At 45.2% G+C, this 26820-nt stretch overlaps 1 long non-coding RNA gene across 1 annotated transcript in view; it reads right to left on the bottom strand.

Annotated features, from left to right (window-relative positions):
* Positions 1 to 4825: 4825 nt before the first annotated feature.
* LOC112425218 (uncharacterized) overlaps positions 4826 to 26820 on the bottom strand; it is a 36943-nt gene continuing 14948 nt past the window's right edge. Inside the window, exon 3 of the long non-coding RNA XR_003016285.2 lies at positions 4826 to 4955. This is a non-coding gene — a long non-coding RNA (uncharacterized lncRNA). The remainder of the gene's footprint in view (positions 4956 to 26820) is intronic.

The raw sequence follows: 26820 nt of genomic DNA, 5'->3' as shown, positions 1-26820 counted from the left end.
TGGAATATCTTCTTGACATAGAATATTGAAAAGTGAATGGATTAATTTCTAAATATTGGGGATTTCTAAAGTATTTTTATTGGTGTCAAACTTAATTACACTGTGATGAGAGAACACATTCTGAATAATTTCAAAACTGAGATTTGTCATGACTTGCATTAAGGCCTGGCATATGGCCAATTTTGACAATTGTTCCAGATAAGTAATTTTGAAACCTTTTGGTCTCAGGATTCCTTTATACTCTTAAAAATTACTGGGATACCCAAAGAGCTTCTGTTAACATGGGTTACATATATTAATATTTGCCATATGAAACACTGAGCAAGTTTTACATTTGCTTATTATTTACTGAAAATAACCAATAATTATTTACTCAAAATATTACTCAAATATTATTACTCAAAATATTATTACTGAAATATTACTCAAAGTATTATTACTCATTATTTACTCAGAATAATCAATAATTGTAAATAGTAATCAAAATAATCAATAATCATAAACCTATTCCATGTTAGTCTAAATAATATATTTCACGAAAAATATCTGTCTTCAAAAATAGAAAAAATTTAGTCATAAGAGTAACATTGTTTTGCATTTTTTCAAATCTCTCTGATTTCTGGCTTAATGAGAGACAGAGTCTCATATCTGCTTCTGTGTTCAATCTGTTTCAATCTGTTGTTCTGATTAAGGCATGTAAGGAAGATCCAGCTCCACACAATATGTAATTGGAAAAGGGTGGAGTATTTCAATATCCTTTTCAGAAGACTGTGGTTATTCTTTAATACTACAACAAAAGTCCACAGTGGTCGTTTCTTAAAGATTGGTCGCAATGTGAAATCTGAAATGATATTAAGAAATTTTTCGTACTCTATTACTTGGAAAGCCATTATTCTATCTTGCTCTTTGAATGAAACTTTTATGGATGCATGATTTTATAACATCATTCATTGGTCATTCAAAAAATATTTGTCGTTGACTTATACAAATCTTGTAAGTGTTGACACATCTTATTATACAAAATCAAAACAGCGTATTCATTAATATCATCATCAGTCCTATCGGGGAAGCCTTTTGCTGCTGGGATGCTACCAAGTTCCTGGTGACAGATTCAATTTTTCCAAAATTCTAATTTTCACTTAAATTCAAATTTTATATGCTATACTTCAGTATTTTTTTCCTTTAAGAGACGGGTTCACTTTGTACATTTTTTAGAATGTCTTTCAAATAAAGCCTAACCATAATTTATCTTTCAGTTGGTAGATAGATCTATCTACCTATGGGTATCATCTATAGGTAGATAAATAGATAGTATATAGATAAATCTATTTATCTATTACTTGTTCCTTCAAGGAATATTGTCATTCCATGAAAAGAGGCTAATGCAGCTAACAACTCAAAACAAAACAAAAAAATCACATGATTCCTTTTCCCAGAGGCGACCATCACATTTCATTTTTCATCAGAGGTACTTCATTTTATCACAGAGCATATTAGAACGATGTTTGCTGAAAGGTCAAGATTTAATAAAATTAATCATTTTTACTGCAACATCAAGGGTATTCTTAGGGGAAACTAACTTTGCTTGTTTGTTCCTTTTCTGTGAGTGCCTGGTGGTGGTGAATATAGTGACTCCTATGACTTTGGAGACATTGCCTTAATTTGGGGTGAGGCATCTACTATTACTTTTGCATCATTAGGGCAAATGTCAATTCAGTGAGAAAGGCAAGGGATGTTATGGAAATAGTCTGAGCTCTTGAGTGTCCTGGAAGAGTGTCTGGAACCCCCAGGGATCCATGGATCTCACTTTGAGAAACACTGCATTAGGACGAGGTTCTTCAGGGCCCCCACCTAAGTGCCTGGCTGTTATCAGGACAGCTCTTCCTTGTCAGACCCTGAATTTCATTTTTAAGAATTTCTCCAGTGCTGTGATGGTGCCAGAATCCCTGTGTGGCTCCTCAGGCTTTTTATAGCTAATTTTTTTCTGCTTCTCTAGGTTCATGCCTTTTACAAATAGGCTGAGGTACCTGCAGGGAAGGGGCTGAGACTGTTAGACTAACTCCTTTCTGCTTGACATTTTCTTTCTTTCTTTTTTTTTTTTTTTTTTTGAGATGGAGTGTCTCTCTGTGGCCCAGGCTGGAGTGCTATGGCCTGATCTTGGCTCACTGCAACCTTCACCTCCCGGGTTTGAGCCATCCTCCTGCCTCAGCCTCCCGAGTAGCTGGGACTACAGGTGCCCACCACCATGCCTGGCTAATTGTTTGTATTTTTAGTAGAGATGGCCGTTTCACTATGTTAGCCAGGATGGTCTCGATTTCCTGACCTTGTGATCCGCCCGCCTTGGCCTCCCAAAGTGCTGGGATTACAGGCATGAGCCACCGCGCCCGGCCTCTGCTTGACTTTTCTCTGGGCTCTTGACCTCTCCAGTCTTGGTTAACTAGATGGCCCTGAACTACAACTTCTGACTCCTTAGATGCATGAAATGGAAAACTGCTCAGACTGATCTAGGAAGATCCTTCTAAGGAGGCGGAGGCAAGGATTATTGGGATGAGCATTCCAGACAGAGGACACTGCCCCAGGAAAGGCCCCATGGCATGACCAGCTGCCTCTCCTTAAAGCAGGGCAGGGCTTATGTGGCTGAAGAGCTGTGAGAGGTGAAGGAGGCAGCAGGAGAAGAGCTGGAGGCCCAGGCTGTGGTCAGATTCTGTGGGCTCTTAGAGGCCACGGCAAACCTTTGCACTTCATTGGCATGGGCAGCTCTTGGAGAGATTTAAGCAGGGCACCCTGTAGTTTGCATTTGGAAATATTTTCTTAAGTGTCCTTGGATGCCTTGTTTTATAACTGAGACAGAGCCCAGCAGGTAAGAAGGTTGGAGGGCTTCTTTTAGGTCACAAGCTTTTAGGGGCAGGCCTTGACTAAAATAGACATCTCTAAATCCTCCTGTCAGCCAGATGCAGAGACCTGCCTTCCTCCTCTCCGGGATGCTGGGAGGGGAAGCTGATGAAATACACAAAGTCCTTTGTGCTTTCCATATACAGAGAAGCAAGACTGTCCTGTCTAAATTTGTTTCCCATTGAAAGCTTTCTGAGTGAAAGGCAATGAATTTTCCAACTCAGACCTTTATTCCCTTTACCACACTAAATTGGCTTTTTGCAGAAAAACAGGTCACACTAGAAAATAAGCTAGCATCAAATAGGAAAGCTGTTCAGATTCATGAGACTGCTAGGGCATGGAGAGAGGCTGCAGACTGGAGGTAGCTGCGTCTAGGATCTGGACTCCTTGTGACACAATGACATTGACAAAGTGCACATTTTACCCTGAATCACTCTTCAGTCTGCTTCACCTGCTTCATGGGATGACGGGAAGACGGGATAGCTTATGGATTTATGTATGGCTTTGGTACCCAGACAAAGATTTATAACTGTGTGCGTCGGTTATTGCTTGCTGCCTCCTGAAAGAACTGGATGATGATCTTTGATAGAAATCCCTTAAGGGCACGGCTGGGAGATACCAAAGCAGGGACTCTGGCAAGTACAAAGAAAAAATGTTGATGTCATCTAACCAGACACACTGAGCACCCTAATCACATGCTGTGTAAAAATGGAAGTTAATTCCATCCTACTTTCCTTTTCATATAGCTAGTGCTTGCTAGATGCACTTGGCTCAATTGGGTAAGGCAGGACCCAAGGCCTTTGTGACCCCCAATTTCTAAGGCAGCCATCCCCAAAGAAATAGAATGCAAGTCACCTAATGTAATCACCGATGTAATTATAAAAGTTCTAATAGCCACATTAAAGAAGTAAAAATTTTGAATAATATATCTTATTTAATGTGATAGATCCAAAATATTATTTCAATATGTAATTAATATAAACCATTACTCATGAGATTTTTTTTGGTTTTTGATGGAGTCTCACTCTGTCACCCAGGCTGGAATGTGGTGGCACGATCTTGGCTCACTGCAACCTCTGCCTCCAGGTTTCAAGTGATTATCCTGCCTCTGCCTCCTGAGTAGCTGGGATTACAGGTGCGTACCACCACATCCAACTAATTTTTGTGTTTTTTAGTAGAGTCGAGGTTTCACCATGTTGACACTCTTTTTTTTTTTTTTTTTTTTTTTTTTTTTTTTTTAGTATGTCTTCAAAATTCAGGGTGTATTTTGCATTACAGCACGTCTCACGCACATTTCAAGAGCTCACAGACACATGGCTGGTGGCCACCATGTTGGACAGCACAGGTCAGAAGTAGATCACCTTGGTTCCCTGTGCCTTTTGTGTCTGTGCTCTGGGAAACAAGGCAGAATCAGAACTTTGCTAGCATGGAGTAGTAATGTTTTGTCTTCTCAGAAGATTGCATCCCCTTTTTTAGAAGATTTCTCTTTCTCCCACCTGAAACATATGGTTCTGGTGGGCCAGTCAATTAGGGTACCCGTCCACCTGGCCTTGCTGGCTGATCCAGTCACGGACTTGTGACCTCAGCTGCCTGATTAGAGTTCTTCCCTGGATTTTAAAAACTGGGAGAAGCCTGTCTTGTTTGGGCGAGATACTAAGGCTGTAGAATATCGCGCTCTACGGTGTATGATAGACTTATAGGGACAGCTGGCCAGAGGGATTAGGCCAACCCAGAGAGAGTGTGTCTGTGTGTGCATGTGTGTGCTGTGTGTGTGTGACAGAGAGGGACGTCGTTTGAATGCAGTGTAGCTATTGCTGTCTTCACTCTGTTCTTTAGCTCCATAAGCTAATAATTTTCCTTTTCCACTTAAGTTAGAGTTGGTTTTTGTCCCTTGCAAAATCTTGGCTTATCTCTGGTTTTGAGGAATACAAACCTTGTCACGGTGAGTCTTGCCGTGAATCAGTGTCTCAGGGTCTACAGACTGAGGAACACAACGCTCTTCTCCAGAAACTCCGGCCTTCTTATCAAAGCTGCGGGCCTTGGGGAAACGAAGATTATTTTTACTATAGATTGAAAACACAGTGTGATGGCTGTCTTGTATTCAATTAATGCCTGTACTAAGAGAGAAATCTAGCCTACTTTAAAATGACAAATTTGATTATGGGATTCAATCTGCTCTCCACCGACGTGCTCTGTTTTCAGCAAAATAGTGTTTTTCGTGATTGCAGCCTCAGCCCTCTCCCGAGCAGAGACTATCTTTCAGCCAAATTACCCGAGTGTTTTTGTGAGGCATTTACTGGCTTAATTAATCAAACCCTCTCTAAACCCAGCTGTTTCACACTTAAGAGAATTTTTAGCTTCTATCTTTTATTAAAATAGAAATAAACATGTCACTTTAAGTATAATAGTAGGAGCAATAAGAGCAAATTACATTGTTCATTTCTTTTCTTTTGAAATCTTTTAACTCAATCATGTTAAAAGAGCCTCAAGTCAGCCTCATGTTGATGAGATATGTTTGCTATAGAATTCCTCTTTATGTGAGCCAGCCAATTTTAAGCCAATATTCTTTTTAAACCCATGTAAGCAACGCTTGACCACATAAACCACATTTTCCTGTGCTATTGTATCCAAGGATCCAGAAAATTGTCTACGGCACTGCTTTAAGACTGCTCTAAAAGTGTTACCCGGCCTGCTCTTCGGAACTTCCAAATCCTATTTAGCTGGTCAATGCTTCTTGCCTTGGAACGTCGGAGAGCTGGTTTCATCCTGAAACACAATGCTTGGAGCGCTTCACGAGGCTCAGAAGTTACGGAACCCAGCTTTGGGGGCGGGGTTATGGGAAATGCAGGGAATTTGTATTAATCTACATGCTGCAGGGGAGGGGAAAAATAAAGCCAAGGGCATTAGCAACACCAAAAGACCAAAGCAACAGCGTCCAGAGGGTGTCCTCAGAGATATTTGGGAGCCCTTGCTCCCTCCAGAGTCGATTTCTTCTTTAGGCCCAGGCTGCGTCGCTCTGGTGCCACCCATGACCATGAAAACTGCTCTCTGAAATTGGAGACTCAGGGCTTCCTGCTCCTGATCCTGTGCTGACTGCAGTGGCACCAGGTTAGTCAGCAGCACCTGGGAGGCCACTGTGAGCAATGGGGGCTGCCTTGAGCCTCTGAACACGGCGGCCGATGCCGATCCTCTCATTGTAATCGCCGTCAACACAGCCACTGATTTAGATGCCACTTCCCTGGGCCCTTGCTGCACAGGAAGGGAGAAGACCTTTCCCAAGACAGTCACGATATGTCCCGTCCCTTTGCATCTCTCTAGTGGTGCACTCAGGCTTTTTGCTCCCACACCCTTCCAGCCAATCCTATGGGCTCTCAGCACAAATGCCCCTTAGGCAGGGCTGAGAGCTCGGAGAGCCGTTCTAAATAGGGGAGTACCCCATGTTTCCTCCATTCTGTGACATGAAGTCAGTGACTCTGGAAAGCAGATGCTCTGGCCACCTTTTCCCTTGGAAAGAGCCCACCTGACAGTCAGTAAGGGCCTTGTCTGACTGTCCCCGAGTTTGCTCAAGAGTGTCTGTTCTTACCCCAGAAATGCTCCCCAAAGCGGTGAGGAGCTGCATTCTGTCTGTGAGGAACTCTGCTTCCCACTTCCCACTTCCCACTTCCCACTTCTTCCCACTTCCCACAGAGGCACTTGGGGCTGCTGTTCATGCTGGGACCCTTGACGAATTCTATCAAGAGATCCCATGGAAGCACCTCCTCTTGCCCCAGAGATTCCCCACGCCCCTCCTCAAACCCTGGAGCCGGGCTCTTGCCTCCTCTGCCCTGTGGACCCACCTTACCCAGTGAGAGAGGAACTGACGTGCACGGAAAGGCACCCTCATTCTGTCTTCTCGAATTGCCAGAAATATTTTTCTTGTATTGAGGCAAGTTATTTCTTCCTGCTATTTCCACTTTTTTTTTTTTTTTGAGATGGAGTCTTTCTCTGCCCCCCAGGCTGGAATGGAGTAGTGCAATCTTGTCTCACTGCAACCTCTACCTCCCAGGTTCAAGTGATTCTCCTGCCTCAGCCTCCCAAGTAGCTGGGATTACAGGTGCCCACCACCATGTCCAGCTAATTTTAAATTTTGTACTTTTTAGTAGAGCCAGGGTTTCATCATGTTGGCTAGGCTGGTCTCAAACTTCAAGTTGATCTGCCCGCCTCAGCCTCCCAAAGTGCTGGGATTACAGGTTTGAACCACTGCGCCTGGCCTCCCAGTTGTACCTTTTAACCCCGATTTGCCCTCCAGAATCATAACAATAATAAGTACACTCCATCCATGTTTTGAAGATGACCATTTTGTTCCCCCATGGACTTCTCTTTTTAGCCCAAATGCCCCAAATTCTTTCCATCAGCCTTCATCTGGTGTATTTGTACTCTCACTTGTCTCCTGATAACTTACAGAGAAGCTCTAGGTTGTAAACATCTCAGGCTGTAGCTCTCCAAGGGTGATTTGTCCTGCAAGGAATAGCAAGACCGTCCCCTTCTGTGTGGCTAACAGGGACTTGCCGGTAGGGTGGCCTTGGCTCAGACGAGCTGTCTTGGCCCTTCCTTGCAAGTTTCACCAAGTAATCCACCTGCCCCCTCAGACCTCCCTACCTCCCGCCAATCTCCCTGTGATTGTTGCAAGCCGAGTTTGACTCCTGGCAGGACTCAAAGCCTCGCTGAACTCTTCCCTCTCACAGCCAATTCCTAGTCTTTGTACCAATCTACATGTGGAACTTGGCTCCTTTTCCTCAATTCATATAACTGTTTATGAACCTGACTTAACTGAGCACTGGGACTTCTTCCTCTGACAATCCCTTGACAATTCTCACCAGCATGGGCTCCAGGGTCCTGCTGCCATTTTGTTTGTTCTCTGACTTCCTGTTCTGCTCATGGCATCTCCTTCCTCAAAGCAAATCCTTTCCATATGCAGAAGGATTATGTGCTCTCTGTTTTTTGCCCCCAGTACTGGGTTCTAGACCTCTTCTTGCAGACTGAAAACTCATCAATGTCTTCTGCTAAACCGTGGGGTATCCATTTCAAGGGTAGCTCCTTCTCCATTCCTTCCCAGTGTCAAGAAGAAGGAGTGGAATGGAAACTGAGTTTCACCTCTATGTGGATTATGCTCTCTGATTTCCACCTCTAAGAAGGCCAAAGGGCCGCAGCTGTCAGGTTAGGTTTGGTTTCAAACAACAAGCATTTCCTTCTGTGATATTGTCAATGTAATCAATGTTGGAAGTTCTGGAGGAATTACTGCTCTCCCAGAAGTCTCTGGAACATTTCAAGGAGCCTCTCTGACCCCCAGGACTGCTGGGAAAAGTCAGAGGAGCCTCCTGGCTATTGCTGCTTCACAAGATGATAATTTTCTCGGAAGCATCCTTTTCACTTTTACTATGCCTCAATGTGTTGGGATGTACACTCTTTGCTGAAGCTCCAGGAATATTCTGTTGGCAGAATTAAATTCCTGATTGCCCGAGAATCACTATGTTTTGAAACCATTCTTTTGATTCAGGGCAGAATCCTGGATTTTTCTGGAGGTCACTTGAAGACAACTTAGTTTTGTGATCATCTCCATCTTCACTCATTAATCCTACTAATGTGTATTGAACACCTCCTATGTCCCAAGACTTGGCTATGTACTTGGATATGTACCCAGCAAAGAATGGAACCGAGTCTTTGCCATCATTAAGTTTACAGCGTAGTGGGGAATACAGACATCAGAGGAAATTAATACAAAGGAAATGAAACATTACAACAGGGAAAATGAAAACCACAATCTCAATTGTTCCCTTTAATGAACATGATGTCTTCTCTCTGCAAGTACATTTTGAAGTGTTCATCTAGGACATTGACATACCTCATGAAGATTGTCCCGTGTATTTCATATTTATCGTGGTGGTGTATGGAATTTTCCTCCCCTTATATTTTGTGTCAGGTTATTAGTGGTGTAAAACAAAGCTATTGATTTTTATAGATTTATTTTGTAGCTAGGCACCTTATTAAACTCTTTTATTGTGTTTTAAAATTTGGTAATAGCTTTTCTACCGAAAGCAATTTTCGCTGACCTCAGGATGATGTTCTTTCTCTAGAACTGCCTTGTCTCTCTCATCACACTGAAAGTAAAAACTGTGTATGAAGAAAAACGCTTTGGAAATAATTCTCTCCCGCTCCTTGGAGCAAGTCCACTTCTTAGGGGACATCGGTTCGAATTCACCATAATTGTGCCCTTCTCTTGAACTCCTTCATCTTTTTATACATCCTTCATCTTTTTATACATCCTTCATCTTTTTATACATCTTTTATACTTCATCCTCACCCTCCACCCGCCCCCACCCACCCATCATTCTTAGCCAGGGAGGGTGCTGTTTGCTCAGAATGGGAACTTGAGGACATTTCTTTCAGAGATTATGTGGGCAAATCTTTAGTCTCAGGTGAAATAGAAGTCGGGAAGCTTGGGTTTGGAAGGATAGGGAGGTTAGTCCCATAAATTCACTGTTGCATCCATTTGCTTATTTTTTCAGAGGGTTGGCCTTGCTCTTCCCTCTTTCTGCAATGCTGTTTCCTCAGGTGTCTGTGGGACTCAATCCATTGTTTTATTCATTTCTCTGCTGCCCCAGCAACTTCTGTGAGCCTCATTCCCACCATTTGACTTCAGCGGCAGCCACGCTCCCCTCTCCCCCAGGTCCTGCCTCCCTTATATGCTTTCCTGTCCTTTCTGGGCTCATCTCCTCCTGACCTGGGCTATATTGATCTCTTTATGGCCTCTATTAGAATGTAAACCTCGGCCGGGCGCGGTGGCTCAAGCCTGTAATCCCAGCACTTTGGGAGGCCGAGACGGGCAGATCACGAGGTCAGGAGATCGAGACCATCCTGGCTAACACAGTGAAACCCCGTCTCTACTGAAAATACAAAAACTTAGCCGGGCGAGGTGGCAGGCGCCTGTAGTCCCAGCTACTCGGGAGGCTGAGGCAGGAGAATGGCGTGAACCCGGGAGGCGGAGCTTGCAGTGAGCTGAGATCCGGCCACTGCACTCCAGCCTGGGCTACAGAGCGAGACTCCGTCTCAAAAAAAAAAAAAAAAAAAATGTAAACCTCCTTGGAGACTCTGACATTGGTTTATTCCCATACGCCCGGTGATTCAACCACTGTTTGTTCCTTTTTGGGCTCTCAAATATGTGTAAAATGAATGAATCCAACCAACCCCCAAGTACCTGCTTTGTGCCAGTTTCTGAGTGGGCTCTGGAGACCCATTGGTGAGTGCATCAGACAGAGTCAGTGTGTCAGGTCCTAGACCACAAAGGGTAGAACTGGGCTCCCCAGAGAAGTTTCTTTTCCCTGTGTGGGGTGCAGGCTCCACTCACTGGAGCATCACCACTTCTGCCTCAGGGATCCTAGAAGCCAATACCAGCTTGCTTGGTGTGAGGACCCTGGAGCGCTTGCTGTGGTCAGTAGGTCATTCCTGTTGATCAGACACCATCTTACCCTTGTGCTCAGCTCCTGCCACTCTGTCTTTGCAGATTTGAGTATATCCTGTCCAATACTGTCCAGAAGGGCTGCACTCTCATATGTGTGGAATCAGAGCAGCTGGGATACCTCCAACCCACTTCTGTCCATATAGACAGTCCCCAACTTAATGAAGGTTTGGCTGAATGATTTTTCAGCTTTACTGTGGTGTTACACGTTTGGTAGAAACCCATACAAGTATTCTACTTTTCACTTTCAGTACAGTATTCAATAAATTACATAAAATATTCAATACTTTATTGTAAAATAGGCTTTGTGTGAGATGATTTTGCCCTACTGTCAGTCAGCTAATATAAGCATCCTCAGCACATTTAAGGGAGGCTGGGTGAAGCCATAGTGTTCATTGTTAGGTTAGGTGTGTTAAGTGAGTTTTTGACTTACGATATTTTTAGCTTACGATGGATTTATCAGGATGAATCCCCTCATAACTAGGATCATCTGTACTGTCTTTCACATCAATCCTCAAAGTCGAGAGGTCTCTAGGTTCACAGATATGTACTGTTCCTGTTTTTCAGCCCATGTATTTTTCATATGCCTAAGGCTTTTCATTGTTAATCATTTACTGGGAATTTTGAAAGGGAAATTCAGAAATTGACTGAAGTCACCTTAAAATTGTTTATTGTGATCATGAATGGTGGTTAAGAGACATGTTTTTCTTTACATTTTTATTAAAATAACTTCAATCAACTGCTACTTCTGGGTCTTCTCCCCTTTCCTTCTTTTTAAGGTCAAAAAGTCTATCTCATATACCATATTTTTAATTATTCAAAAGACACATTTTTTCACATTCCAATATCTTTGAAATTGGGACGTATACTACATTTGACAGCTTCCTACAGTCTCTGTTGGTCCAACAACAATTAGGATATTATTGACATTGAGGACTTATTTGTGAGGTGCAATTGTAATCACTCCCAGGGTTAAAAAAAATGCTGTGTCAGCAACATGAACATCAATGACACTGATGTTCACTTGAAATTTGAAAAGAAATCCCTAAGTGTCAGACTTTAAATGTAAAAAAGCTTTAGGAATACCTTAAATTATGTCACTTATATGCCAGATTTATCTATATCTTAATCTAAAATAATTCTTTCAACAAAATAAAAGTTCTAAAGTATTAGAAGTCATCGCATTATAGTTTAATCAGCAGGCTTTCCTTTCTTTTGTAGTGGTGCACAAAATAATAGTGCATCTTATAATGTTTGGTATCTTAGGTTTGATGAAATACATGGCACGTCACCATGAAATATATTCACAGAGATGTTAATAATTTCTTCCCTGCATTTTTCTTCACACAGTCCTCTACTTCGTTCCAATCTATTTATCTAAGAAATAACAGGCCTGGCGTGGTGGCTCATGCCTGTAGTCCCAGCACTTTGGGAGGCTGAGGTGGGTGGATCATGAGGTCAGGAGATGGAGACCCCATCTCTACTAAAAATGCAAAAAATTAGCTGGGCGTGGCGGCTGGCGTCTGTAGTCTCAGCTGCTCGGGAGGTTGAGGCAGGAGAATGGTGTGAACCTGCGAGGCAGAGCTTACAGTGAGCCGAGATCGCGCCACTGCACTCCAGCCTGGGCGACAGAGCAAGACTCCATCTCAAAAAAAAAAAAAAAAAAGTTCATGTTGAGAGATCCATTTTATAACTTTTACTTGTATAACTTTACTTATTTGCTTGTTCGTTCTGTTAGGAAACACCAGGTTTCTAGATCAGTGACAGATTTTTAATTGCTCACATAGCCATCATTGTGCCATTCCCGTGCATCCATCTCCCTCAGGGTGACAAACCAAGATCCAGATGTAGGAATTTGGGCCACTGGAGAGGAGCTCCGAGATTATAAATTCTGGAGCTTACCTAAAAGCTGCTGACATAGCTGCTCTTCCTCTTCTCACCCCAGGTCGAGAAGGAGAAAGAGCTTTTGCTCTGAAATGTAAACAAAGGCTCTCTGGGGAGAGAACGAGAAGGTCTCTAGGTCCATCAACCATTGGAATATAAACACCCATCGCTAGGGGAGACGCTGCTGCCAATCCCTCCAGAAGTTACTGTCTTTAACTTCCAAGGTTTGTTGCCATTTAAACGTCCTTTAACCCAGGTTGCCAGCACCTTTTGCTCAGAAAGCAGTGACCCTGTAAACATGGAAATACGATTTTTTTCCCAAAAATCATGCTGATTTATGCTAATATCTAAAGAAGAGTCCTGTGGATTGGGAGGTTGGGGGAGGCAAACACTAAATTCTAACAACTACTTGATGAAGTGGGAGAAAGAACGTCAAAATCACCGGAAGTCCTTAAAGAGAGAGCCCTGTATTTGTTCAGAGGGATTTCGTTGATACAGTGAGTGGAGGTAGAAGCTAATTTCTTAAAGGAACTGGGTACGGACTAAACTACAGGGCCTGAATCAAGTGGGGAATATTTCGGCTGTACTAGAAGGAAAGGAGTCAGAAAATAGAAGGAAGCAGCGTCAACACAGGCAAACTGGTGCAAGTATATTTGTGCAGTGAGTGATATGACTATTTCTTTGACAAGCAAAATCTTCAGTGCGAGCTTAACAAAAATCACAAAATGTTTGATGTGAATGGATTTCCTGTGAATCCTACTGAAGGGGAGAGTTCTGTGACTCAGCATCCACTAGTGACAGCCCACGAGGTGGCAGGAGCACAGAAGGGAGAGGAGTGAAGCTATGGAGACCCAGGCATCATGGCGAGGGCTTCCACCTGCCACAGGCTGTGGAACTGGGGTTTCGGTCAAGCTCAACCAAGTCTCCCAGGGTTACACTGAATGAGTCTATTTTTATAGAATTGGGACAATAGTTGATTTTCTGTTTCGTGCTTTGTGGCACTACTTTTCTGGGTCCTATCTGTCAACAGTCAAGGGGCAGTGAGTCCAGGGTTATGGATCTAAGCTCTTTACAAGCCACTGGTCCTTCTCAGCTTCATGGACATAGGTTATACCTCCGCCTCCAGCCATCCTACATCCCAATCCTGCTGTTCTTTTTTTTTTTTTGAGGTAGAATCTCACTCTGTTACCCAGGCTGGAGTGCAATGGTGCAATCCTGGCTCACTGCAACCTCCACCTCCCAGGTTCAAACAATTCTCCTGCCTCAGCCTCCCAAGTAGCTGGGATTACAGACACCTGCCACCATATCCAGCTAATTTTTGTATTTTTAGTAGAGATGGGGTTTCACCGTTGTTGGCCAGGCTGATCTCGAGCTCCTGACCTCATGTGATCCTTCCACCTCGGCCTCCCAAAGTGCCGGGACTACAGGTGTGAGCTACTACACTCAGCCCTGCTGTTGTTAAGGCTGGAAAAACAACTCAAAGCTCATATTCTATTAATAATGGCTGGGGAAATTTTTCTTTGTGGCTAAAATCTGTATGTATCAGCTTTGCATTCACTTATTCATTCATTTATTAAACCCATAAGTCCTACATGTCCCAGTCCCCAAGTAGCTCACGTCTAGAATTGGGACAATGGTTGGAGAAGGAGCTGTTAATAGATTAATACATGTAGCATTATAGTCTAGAGGTCCTGGCATAGTAACACCATCACAGAGGCTTGCACAATGCACAACAAAGGAGAGCATGGCTGTTTCTGCTTGGAGCCTTGGGCAAGACCCTCCATTAAAAGTGTTATAGGCAGTCGAGGCATGGAAGGATTGGCTGAATGATGTATGCCAATAGAAGAGGCGCAGATTGGCATTTTAGATCAAAGGGAAACATGAGACAGGACAGTACAAGGGCAAGTTGAAAGCTCACTGTCAGGGCAATGCAGAGATGTGAGTTGGAATGTTAGAGAAGAGATGGGCTCCCACTCCCATCTCTGCAGGGCTTTACTACAAAGATTAATAGCAATGGTCTTTATGCTCATGACCAAGGCGGGCCATAACCCTGCTGTTGATGAAGTGCCCCAGTGTACATGGTGGGAAGCTTAATGCCTGGGGCAGAACTAGGCTGATCTTTCTCTACTGCATTCCCTGGTTCTGGCACAGGGTCTCACAGAGTCTCAGTGTTCAATGAATATTTATTGATTGAAACAAATGAATCTTTTGGTAGTCTGACTCCATGTATTTAGCAATTGTAACATTTATGCTAGCCAAATCAGTGTCCTGGTACCGCTTGATATTCTTGAATATGATATAAAAAATTTCTGCTGGGTCCCTGGTGCATACAATAAGGTAAGTTTCCAAATTTAGAATCACATAATCATTTTTACACATCTTAAGGAAGAGGCAGATGTGAGAAGAATCCACGTCATGTGCTGAACATCGTGCAGCTGCGCAATTGCTTTGGACTTTCTGTTTCATAGAGACAACGGCTTTCCCTGAATTTCTGAAAGAATGCACATTTTCTTGCCTAAAAGCTAGCAGCGAGTGGCTGCTGTGACATTTTCAGCAACTGAATGCATCCTCAGCTGAATCCCAAGGTTTGGTGGATAATAGACTGGTGGTCTGCTGTGCACTGTTGCAAAGCTGAGCATTCACCCATACAGCCCCTCATGGCTCCTTTCGGAATCACTTGATGGCTGGCATTGCTGGGAGCTGTCTCGCCTAACAGCAGCTTCACAGAATGTATTCCCATCACTCTTAAGAGAAATGTCTGGGGGAAGAGGGAGGAGCTGCAGGCTAAAGCTGCGGGGCTGTTTCTAACAAAAATATGTCTGAGATGCATATATCATATATATCATATACATATCATATATATCATACATATCATATATATCATACATATTATATATATCATATATATCATATATATGCACCTAGATGGATAAGTGTAGCAGACAGCCACCCACCTGCTATGGTTCCAGGATGAGTGTCCCCAGCCCACAGAGGACAATTGAACTTGCTTTGCTTTTGGAAATTCTCTATCATGTTCATGCCTTTTATTCTACAAGCAGAGTTAGGGCTTGTAGAATATGCCATCTGACCCAGTAATTTCACTCCAAGGCAAATAACAAAGGTTGATATCAAAAGACATTCCCTGCAAGATCATTTGAAATGGAAAAATATGCAAGGTACTCAAATGCCCAGTAAGGAGAAGCAAATCATATATGTGCAGCAATGTAAGAGGTTTCCTAAAATTTAACATGTAAAGATATTCATAATATATTCTTAAGTGACAAGAAGCAAAAGTAACATAAAATTGTGCTGATGGCAAGTTTACAATTATGTAACGTGTACAAACATACAGGCACATGCGTGCACACACATAAACATACACACGTTCACACGCACAACCTGGTTTAAAACTACAAGATTGGCTGTCCAGTCCCACTGCTGGGTATGTATCCAAAGACAGTGAAATCAATATGTTGAAGAGATACCTGCACTCTTATGTTCATTGCAGCATCATTCACAATAGCTGAGATATGAAAACAAACTAAATGTATGTTGATGTACCACTAAATGTGGTATGTATACATCATGGAATAGTATTCACAAATAGTGTCATTTGTGACAACATGGATGAACCTGGAGGACAGTATGTTGAGCGATATAAGCCAGGCACTGAAAGACTGCATGGTCTCACTTAATATGTGGAACCTGAAAAAGCCAAACTCATAGAGGTAGAGAGTAGAATGGTGGTCACCAGGGGCTGGGCATGGGTGGGTATGGAGATGCTGGTCAAAGGGCACAAAGTTTCAGCAAGGGATAAACTTTTGAGATCCATTGCACAGCATGGTGACTATAGTTAATAATGTAATGTGCATTTCAAAAATTGTTAAAAGATTTTTTTTTTTTTTTTTTGAAGACATGGTCTCACTCTGTTACCCAGGCTGGAATGCAGTGGTATGATCTCGGCTCACTGCACCTTCAACCTCCTGGGCTCAAGCGATCCTCCCACCTCAGCCTCCTGAGTACTTGGGACTACAAGTGCACACCACCACACCCAGCTAATTTTTGTATTCTTTTGTAGAGAATTTATGAGGCTAATTTTCACTGTGTTGCGCAGGCTGGTCTCGAACTCCTGGGTTTAAGTGATCCTCCCGCTTTGGCCTCCCAAAGTGCTGGAATTACAGGCATGAGCCACTGTGCCCAGCCATGAACAGATTTTAAATGTTTCACAACAATCAAATAAGTATGTGAAGTGATAGACATGTTAATTAGCTTGATTAATTCATTCCATAATGTATATATAATCAAAACATTACATTGTACCCTATAAATATATACAATTATTATTTGTCAATTAAGAATATATTTAAAAAGAAGAAGAAAAGAGATTGTGGAGCTGGTGGAGTCCCTGCCCCCACCCCCCTCAACCTCCCAAGTATGTGTCTCCTTGCCTAGGTAATTGGCAAGGCCTGTGAAGGGGGAACTGGGGAGGGAGGAGTGCAAGGTAAAATTTATGAGGCTATTTTTCCAAAGACAGATGACAACGTTCAAAATAAATTGGGACAAGGGACGCTTTTTCCCTTTCCTCGAGAAGTGTAGACTTGGGCCATGATTGAGAAGGGCCTGAAGAAAGCACAGTTCTGCTTGGCCCTTGTAGGTTTGGGGCTGTTATGGGGGCTTTTTGGTGAAGGGGGTGATGTCCTCTTGGACGGCAGTGGCCGTGGTGCTGAGGAGTGTTGCTTGTGCCCTAGAAATCACAAGATGACTGGCGTGAAAGTCACTTCTTCCCCTGTGTGAGAGCCCCTTGTGGATGTCCAAAATCAACTGGGGAGAATAGGAGAGTGAGAGTAAATGAGCCAGGATAATTGGGGAACAAATAGTGCTGGTACCTTCTGAGTACCCATGTACAAGGAGGACCCAGGGATGTTTGAGAGGTCTGTTTAGACCAAAGGCTGCAAGAAAGTGCATCAACATGTAAGGAAAGATCTTACTTTGGGAGTATCCATCCTTTTAATTTTTTTCTTATACTTTTTATATATTTAAGTTTTTGAAAGTACGCATGTGTATTAGTCCATGGTTGCATTACTATAAAGAAATATCTGAGACTGATCCCAGCTAACATGGTGAAACCTCGTCTCTACTAAAAATACAAAAATTAGGCTAGGCACGGTGGCTCACGCTTGTAATCCCAGCACTTTGGGAGGCCGAGGCGGGTGGATCATGATGTCAGGAGATCCAGACCATCCTGGCTAACACGGTGAAACCCTGTCTCTACTAAAAATACAAAAAATTAGCCGGGCGTGGTGGCGGGCGCCTGTAGTCCCAGCTACTCAGGAGGCTGAGGGAGGAGAATGGCGTGAACCCGGGAGGCGGAGCTTGCAGCGAGCCCAGGTCACGCCACTGCACTCCACGCTAGGCCACAGAGTGAGACTCCATCTCAAAAAAAAAAAAAAAAAAAAAAAAAGAGATCTGAGAGTGGGTAATTTATAAAGAAAAGAGGTTTAATTGGCTTATGGTTCTGCAGGCTGTACAAAAAGAAGCATAGTGGCTTTGACTTCTGGGGAGGCCTCAGGAAACTTACAATCATGACAGAAGGCAAAGGGGAAGCAGGCACATCTCACATAGCTAGAGCAGGAGGAGGAGAAGCGGGGAGAGGTGCCACACACGTTTCAGTGACCAGCTCTCACTTGCATTAATTACCACTTTCGGATACGTAACTTCCTAGAAGAGAAGGCAAGAGGGAAGGCAGAGGCGAAAAATGGTGGAAATAATGCTAATTTACCAGGGATGATGTCATCTGTGGTTCTGGCCAGGGCCAAGTGGATATGACAGCATAGATGAGTAGGTGTGTGGCTGAAGCTTTGTACCAGGCTCACCTCTGTCTTGTTCGCAGGTTCCCAGTGTTGTTGAGACCCCAGGGTGGAAGCTGTAGAGTGGTCAGCACTTGGATGCCACATACTGCAATCACCCCTGGTTGTACATGGGAAAATGAGGCATGGGATGTGTGCTGTCTCGGGGCTGCTCAGCTCCTAGTGGCTCCACATTCCCTTCCTCCTATCTCACCCTGAACAGGCTGCCCCTATTTTTCACACTGAAATCCAATCACTGCCAAAGCAGTTTAGGACTAAGCAGAAAGCCTTCCCCTTACCCCCTCTGCAGAAGCTGGATTCTTAGGGGCATGTTCTCTCAATAAGAAGCTCAGTTTTCCTTGGTTATGAATAAAAGTGATATGATTATACTTATGAAGCCTGTGCCTACAGCTTCTAGCAAAGTAGTAACGACACTTTGGAAGGGGAAAGGAAGGTGTAACATTCTAAGCATCAGTCCATATTTCAGAGAATTCATAGCTTTTGGATTTCATGGTATTTGAACAAGAAAAGGAAAACAACTTGAGTTATTTAAAAGTATATAGATACACTTATGAATAATTAGTGTAAGCATGCACACACCCTTATTCAGTTTCTACCCTCATTTTGATGTTCCATGTTATTAAGCCAAACCTCCGGGTACCCCTGCTACCTTGCCATCTACCTTAACCATCATTACCTTTGTAAAAAGAAAATTCAGTTACTGGGTTAAAATACTTCTGAACTCTGGCTGGGTGTGATGGCTTACGCCTGTAATCCCAGCACTTTGAGGCCGAGGCAAGCAGATCACAAGGTCAGGAGTTTGAGACCAGCCTGACCAACATGGTGAAACCTTGTCTCTGTTAAAGATGCAAACTGTAGCCGGGCATGGTGGTGCGTGCCTGTAATCCCAGCTACTCAGGAGGCTGAGGCAAGAGAATTGCTTGAACCTAGGAGGCGGAGGTTGCAGTGGCTGAGATCGTGCCATTGCATTCTAGCCTGGGTAACAGAGCAAGACTCCATCTCAAAAAAAAAAAACAAAAAAACTTCTGAACTCTAAACATTCGGTCTGCCTTGTTAACGACATTCATCTGTGCATTCCTTTCTAGAAACTTGTTTCAGCAGAAGTGTGTGGGTATCTAAGCAACCTTTGAGGCTTTGGGTGGAGTGGCATTAGCTTCTGCACCAAACACCGTGGTTCTTGGCTCTGAATGCCCATTTACCTGGAGGCTTTTTAAAAGTACAGCTCTCCCAGCCCAGGTAAACTGATCCTGAATCTCCAGGGCTGAAGCCCTGGGCACCTGCAGGGACTGAAACTCACCGCTGTGCTGGGCACACACTGGGAGGACTGAGGACTACCCGAGCAGAAGCAGTTTTTCAGCTAGATGCTGACAGTCTGGAGTCCCTTGCTCCGTGTAAAGGCAAAACAGGCTACTACTAGAGCATCTTGGATAAAAAGAACGAAGCGCCAGAAAAATAATAAGAAAGTTAAAGGATAATTCACATTCTGCTGCCTGTGTTCCTTTTGAATTAAGTTTATTTTAGGAACCGGCTTATCAAATTTGCCTGGAAGACGCTACTGTCAGTTTCCATGATATTTTATGAGCTGCCATTATTCTTCCTCTACTGAGAATGCCCTCCCTGAATGTGTCTGCCTTTGTGGAGTGATGCAAACACGATTGTTTATGCGTCGTGGTCCCAGCATGAAATTCAGCTCCTCCTTTATCTCTCCCACTGTCCATCCCCCTCCCACCACCCAAGCTGAAATCAGTTAGGACGTCCATCATGAGTGGAGAAGACTTTTCTGGAAGGGTCTTGCATGGCAGTGGCGCAGAGGCTGAGTGGAGACAGCTTGGTGCTGTCAGGCGCCTGGAGAGCTCGTTCCCTGCAGTCCTCTTCCCTCGCTGGTCCCAGCCCCTTGCCTGCCGCCCCTCCCTCTCCCCACTTCCCCTCCTCTTCCCTGCTCTTCCTCCTTTCTCTCCCTCCTTTCTCTCCCTCACTCTCAGGTGGGCCAGCTTTCCCTCCTCTGAAGCAAGGTGCCTGCCCACATGCAGCCCTCAGGGGACACAGCTGCGCCCACCCACCCACATAGAGAGGATCCTGAACAAACACCAGCCTCTGCCTCAAAGGACTTTCCACCCCAGGTCTCAGGATAATAAACATTCCACCGCCTCTTTGCACATACCACCCACTCTGCAAGTTCATGTCTGACCTCCCTTCTCTTCTGCCTCGGGGCTTTGGCTTCCTCCCAGACACGTCTGGCTTCATCCATTCATTCCTCCATCATCTGTTTACTAAGCACCATGTGCTCGGAACTGGGCCTGTCCTTGTGCAAAGGGGCAAGTCGGAAACCCCTGCAGTAACCTCACGAACAGAGAGGACATCGCCACATGCCCCAGGTCCAGTCTTCAATGAAAGCTTCCTCCAGAAGAGCCCTGGAGCACTGGGCCCTTTCCCAGACCTGGGCTGTGCCGAGGGCCACTCTGACCCCCGGGGTAGGTGGGCGACTGTGGTGTGAGTGTGAGTGAGGGGATGTGCTGAATGTGCGAGGGGTGTGAACATGTGTGAGTGTGAGTGTGCCAGGGGGCCAGGGGCTGTGAGTGCATGTGAGTGTGAAGGTGGGAGGGTGTGTGTGTATGAGGATGTGTGGCTCCACGGGGCTTGATCTTTGGAATCATCTGCACCTGGATTCCATCCTGATTTGGCCACTTCTGGGGCTGTGAGCTTGATGTGTCAGGCTTCAGTTTCTCTTCCAAGAGGCGAGGTGGCTGAGCATCTGTATTAGTCTGTTTTCATGCTGCTGATAAAGACATACCCGAGACTGGATAATTTATAGAGAAAACATGGTTTAATGGACTCACAGTTCCACACGGCTGGGGAGGCCTCAATCATGGTGGAAGGTGAAAGACACGTCTTACATGGCAGCAGACAAGAGAGAATGAGAGCCAAGCAAAAGAGGAAACCCCTTATAAGACCATCAGGTCTCATGAGACTTATTCACTACCGTGAGAACAGTATGGGGGAACCGCCCCCATGATTCAATCCCACAGGTCCCTCCCACAACATGTGGGAATTATGGGAGCTATGATTCAAGATGAGATTTGGGTAGGGACACAGCCAAACCATATCAGTATCCCTCCTGTGGGAGTGGCAGCGAGGAAACCTCTGCAGGACCCTTGCGAGCACACCCAGGACCCCAGGCCAGTGCTCCCAGGGCCTGTTCGAGCTCCCTTGAGGGCGAAGCACCTTCTCCCTGTCAATGCCAGCTTTGCTCCAACTGCTACAACAGGCTTCCTGCTCCTCCAGCCAGACCCACCCCGGCCATGTCTCTGACCCCCATCCCCCCACCCCATGGCTCTGATTCTCACCTCCTTCATCCTATCCCCCAGGATGGCAAATCTCCCATAGAGCTGTCTGTCCATGGTTCTGGCTCTTTTATTCCCCAGGCCCACTCGCCCCAGGCTCCTGGGCAGGTCTGGCCAATGGTAGGCACCAGAGGAAGATTAGGGGTGAGCAGGAGGAGGGGGTGCTGGTCCGCATCACCTCTCTGCTCACTGCTGGATCTCTGGCAGCCGCTCCCAAAGGCAGCCCACCACGTACTCCTTCTCCAGCCCCAGCTTCCTGGCCCCACATTACCACGGCCCAGCCTCCCTCCAGCAAGGTAGCTGTGACTGTCAGGCATGCCAGCCCCAGGTTACTCAGCTTGCCCTGCTAGCTCCTTACCTCTTCTGCCACCTGTGCAGTAAGAGCCCCGCATTGCATTCTCTGTTTGAAATCCCTGCAGAGGTTTTGCTTTTGTTAGTGTGGCTTTAACAGATACACCTAGTTTGGGTTTCGTTTTGTTTGTTTGTGTTTTTTGTTGTTGTTGTTTCTTTTTTTTTGAGATGGAGTCCCACTCTGTCACCCAGGCTGGAGTGCAGTGGTGCGATCTCAACTCACTGCAACCTCTGCCTCCTGGGTTCAAGCGATTCTCGTGCCTCAGTCTCCCCAGTAGCTAGGATTACAGGCAGGCACCACCACACTTGGCTAATTTTTGTATTTTTAGTAGACAGGGGGTTTCACCATGTTGGCCAGGATGGTCTCAAACTCCTGACCTCAGGTGATCACCCGCCTCAGCCTCCCAAAGTGCTGGGATTACAGGCATGAGCCATCGCACCTGGCTGGCATATCTAGTCTTTAAAAGGAACCCGCAAATCTTTCCTTTGGCACTGCCTCACCCTCTGTCTGCACTCTGTCTCTCCCTTTCCCTCACAACACCTCTTGAGAGCATCACCACCCCCCCCTTGTCCATCAGGGTTCTCTTCCAAAGTGGAGGGGACAAGGTGCTCAGCTCTGCTCTTCCTCTCTTCTTCCACAGACCACCTCACCGGCTCTCGGAATGGCTGAGGCATTTTACACATGACCCCCAGGAGGAGAGAAGCAGCACTATCAGACATGACAGACTTTCCAGAATTTTATGAAATTCTTCTAGTCACTGGTGCAGTTTGACTTTTTTAAGCGTTGAAACCTAACCCCCAGGGTGATGGTATTAGGAGGTGGAGCTTCTGGGAGGTGATTAGTTCATGGGACTGGAGCCCTCACAAATGGTATTAGTGCACTTCTCAAAGAGGCCCCTGGGAGATCCCTCAGCACTTCCACACCATGAGGACACAGTGAGAAGGTGCTGTCTCGGAACCAGAAAATGGGCTCTTGCTGGCCATGAAACCTGCTGGTGCCCTGATCTTGGTCTTCCCAGCCTCCAGAGCTATCCAAATACATTTCTGTTGTTTATCAGCTACCCAGTTTATGATATTTTTCTATAGCAGTCCAAAAGAATTAAGACACCATGTATGGTAATGATAATAAAAATCACTGTCATCGTGTAACACATTTTCTGCACATAGTATATATTAAACATCACTACATGCGTGATAGTTAACATTTAACCCACATATGTACCCTACGATACAGGAACCGGTCTTTTATCCTCATCCCTTTAAATGAGGAAACCAGGGCCAAAAGGATTCAAAAGTTGGAGAACCCATTATATGCTTATCCTGACTTCAGTTTTCCTCCTCAGCTTAACTCCTCAACAAAGGCACGCTTACCTGGTGTCCCATGACATCTTTGCTAACCTACAGGTGGGAACTGAGGCATAGTGAGTGGGTGGGTGCCACAGAGAATGCCTTGACTAGCCAATTGGCATAGGGTTTGGGGACTGGGAGTGCACCAGGTGGGGCATTTCTTACCCAGGCTTACGGCATGTGGAGTTGGTGGGAATTACTTTTAATTACCTAAAAGAATACAAGGTGTGTGCCAAGGTAAACACTGCAACCAGGTCATCAAGCCAAGGGGGAATCTTCCGGGGTAGATGGCATAGCTGGACACTGAAGGAGCAGACAGCTTTGGGAGCAGCCAGGGACTGGGTGGGTCCAGAGGGCGTGTGGTCATTCTCAATTGCTGTATGGGTGTCCTCTGTGCTCTCTCCCACGGAGGCCTGCCCAGACATTCCATGTGTCATGCACTCTGCTAACCAGGCCCAAGCAGGCAGGGCCAGCGCCACAGATGATGGGAATGGGCTTCAAGTTTCAAAGTCCTGGGGAGCAGGTCAGGAGTGTGGTGCTGGGCCTGGGGTGTGGGTGCCGGGGCTCCCAGACAGTTGCCTGCCTTACCTGTGCCTGGGCCTTCTGGAATGCACCATACCCTTCCATGAACCTCATGATCCAGGCCACAGCCATGCCTCTGACCTGCTCTCCTGCCACCTCCTGTCACTCACTTTGCTGCAGCCTTACTGGCCTGTAACTTGCTCCTGTTTCAGGTGTGTTTCTCTTTGCATTTGCTGTTCCTATTCCTCGAGCCTTTGTGGCTCAGTCCCTCACTTCCTCCAGGTTTCTGCTGAACTGCCCTATTATCTGAGAGGCCTTATCTGAACAGGCTAGAACACCCACCCCCATCCCATCACTTCTATCCCCTTTACCCGGCTTTACTTTTCCTCAGAGCCCCTGCCACATTCCAACAGATTCTCTGTAATGTCTTTCTTCCCCTAGCCCCAACAGAATGACAACTCCTTAAGGGCAGGTGTCTTAGTCCATCTGGGCTGCTACAACGAAATACCACAGTCTGGGTGTTTATAAACAACAGAAAATTAGTCCTCACAGTTCTGGAGGAGGGAGGTTCCGGCAGATTCTGTATCTGGTGAGAACCTGCTTCCTGGTTCACACATGATGCCTTCTGGCTGTGTTCTTATATGGAAGACAGGGTGAGGTGGCTTCCTGGGGTCTCTTTTATAAGGACGCTAATCTCCCATGGTGGCCTGCCCAGACATTCCATGTGTCATGCACTCTGCTACCCAGGCCTGAGCAGGCAGAGCCAGCGCCACAGATGATGGGAATGGGCTTCAAGTTTCAAAGTCCTGGGGAGCTGGTCAGGAGTGTGGGATCCACCTTTATGACCTCCTCACCTCCCAAAGGCCCCAGTTTCAAATACCATCATTTTATCATGTTGTGAGTTAGGATTTCAACATACACATTTAGGAGTGGGGGTAGACAAACATTTTAATCATAGCAGAAGGGATTTATGTTTTCCCCACTAGCATATTATTAAGGCCTGGAATGTAGTAAGTGCCCTAAAAATGAGTGGTGCTAGCAGAAATACAAAAAGACAAATGATCAAGGCTATTTATTGCAACGCTATTTATAATAATGGAAGATTACAAATGACAAATTTTCATGGATGGATGACTGGTTGAATACCAGTGGTGCTTCCATGTAATGGAGCATTAGCGTGTAAAAGGAAGGAAGATGACCAGAGGCCACAATGCAGTCATATTAGGTGATGAGAATGAAAAGGACAATATGTTTACATATAATATGCTTCCATATATCTCAGAAAGGTAATAGGAATGATATGACTTGGCTGTGTCCCCACCCAAATCTCATCGTGAACTGTAGTTCCCATAATCTCCATGTGTCATAGGAGGAACCTAGTAGGAGTTAATTGAATCACGGGGGCAGTTACTTCCATACTGTTCTTGTGATAGTGAGTTCTCACAGGATCTGATGGTTTTAGGGGCTATTCCTCTGCTTCATGCTATACTTCTCTCTTTCCTGCCTCCATGTAAAACATGCCTTTGCTCCTCCTTTGCCTTCTGCCATGATTGTGATGCCTCCCAGCCATGTGGAACTGTGAGTCCATTAAACCTCTTTTCCTTTACACATTATAAATTATCCAGTCTTGGGTATTTCTTCATAGCAGTATGAAAATGGACTAATGCAGTAAGTTGGTACTGGTAGAGTGAAGCACTGCTATTAAGATTTCTGAAAATGTGGAAGTGACTTTGGAACTGGGTAATAAGCAGAGGCTGCAACAGTTTGGAGGGCTCAAAGAAGACAGGAAGATGTGGGAGAGGTTGGAATTTCCTGGAGACTTGTTGAATGGCTTTGACCAAAATACTGATAGTGATACGGACAATAAAACCCAGGCTGAGGTGGTCTCAGATGGAGGTGAGGAATTTCTTGGGAACTAGAGCAAAGGTCACTCTTGATATGCAAGGAGACTGATGGCATTTAGCCCCGCCCTAGAGATCTTTGGAACTTTGAACTTAAGGAGATAATTTAGGGTATCTGGTGGAAGAAATTTCTAAGCGGCAAAGCATTCAAGAGGAAGCAGAGCATAAGAGTTTGAAAAAGTTGTAGCTTGATGATGCACTAGGAAAGAAAAACTCATTTTCTGAGGAGAAATTCAAGCTGGCAGCAGAAGTTTGCATAAGTAGGGAGGAACCAAATGTTAATCACCAAGACAATGGGGAAAATGTCTCCAGGGCATGTCAGATACCTTTGCAGCAGCCCCTTCCATCACAGGCCTGGAGGACTAGGATGAAAAAATGGTTTCCTGGGCTGTGTCCAGGGCCACCCTGCTGTGTGAAGCCTCAGGACCTGATGTCCTGCATCCTAGCCAGTCCAGCTGTGGCTTCAGAGGGTATAAGCCCCAAACCTTGGCAGCTTTGATGTGGTGTTGAGCCTGCAGAGTCACAGAGGTCAAGAATTGAGGTTTAGGAACCTCCACTTAGATTTCAGAGGGTGTATGGAAACACCAAGATGTCCAGGCAAAAGTTTCCTATAGAGGCAAGGCCCTCATGGAGAACCTCTACTGGGGCAGTGCAGAAGGGAAATGTGGGGTTGAAGCCCCCACAAAGAGTCCCCACTGGGGTACTGCCTAATGGAGCTGTGAGAAGAGGGCCACTGCCCTCCAGGCCCCAGAATGGCAGATCCACTGACAACTTGCACCATGTGCCAGGAAAAGCCACAGACATTCAATGCCAGCCTGTGAAAGCAGCCAGGAGAGGGTCTGTACCCTGTAAAGACACAGGGGCAGAGCTGCCAAAGGCTGTGGGAGCCCACCTGTTGCATCAGTGTGCTCAGGATGTGAGACATGGAGTCAAAGGAGATCATTTTGGAACTCTAAGGTTTAATGACTGCACTGTTGTATTTTGGACTTGCATGGGGCTTGCAGACTCTTTGTTTTGGCCAATTTATCCCATTTGGAATGGGTGTATTTACCCAAGGCCTGTACCCCCATTGTATCTAGGAAGTAACTAAATTGCTTTTGATTTTACAGGTTCATAGGTTGAAGGGACTTGCTTTGTCTCAGATGAGACTTTGGACTTGGACTTTTGAGTTAATGCTGGAGTGAGTTAAGACTTTGGGGGACTATTGGAAGGGCATGATT

This window comes from Macaca nemestrina, chromosome 11, assembly GCF_043159975.1.
Source record: "Macaca nemestrina isolate mMacNem1 chromosome 11, mMacNem.hap1, whole genome shotgun sequence".
Lineage (NCBI taxonomy): Eukaryota > Metazoa > Chordata > Mammalia > Primates > Cercopithecidae > Macaca > Macaca nemestrina.
The sequence above is the reverse complement of the archived record's forward strand: the minus strand, read 5'-3'. Positions and strand labels throughout refer to the sequence as shown.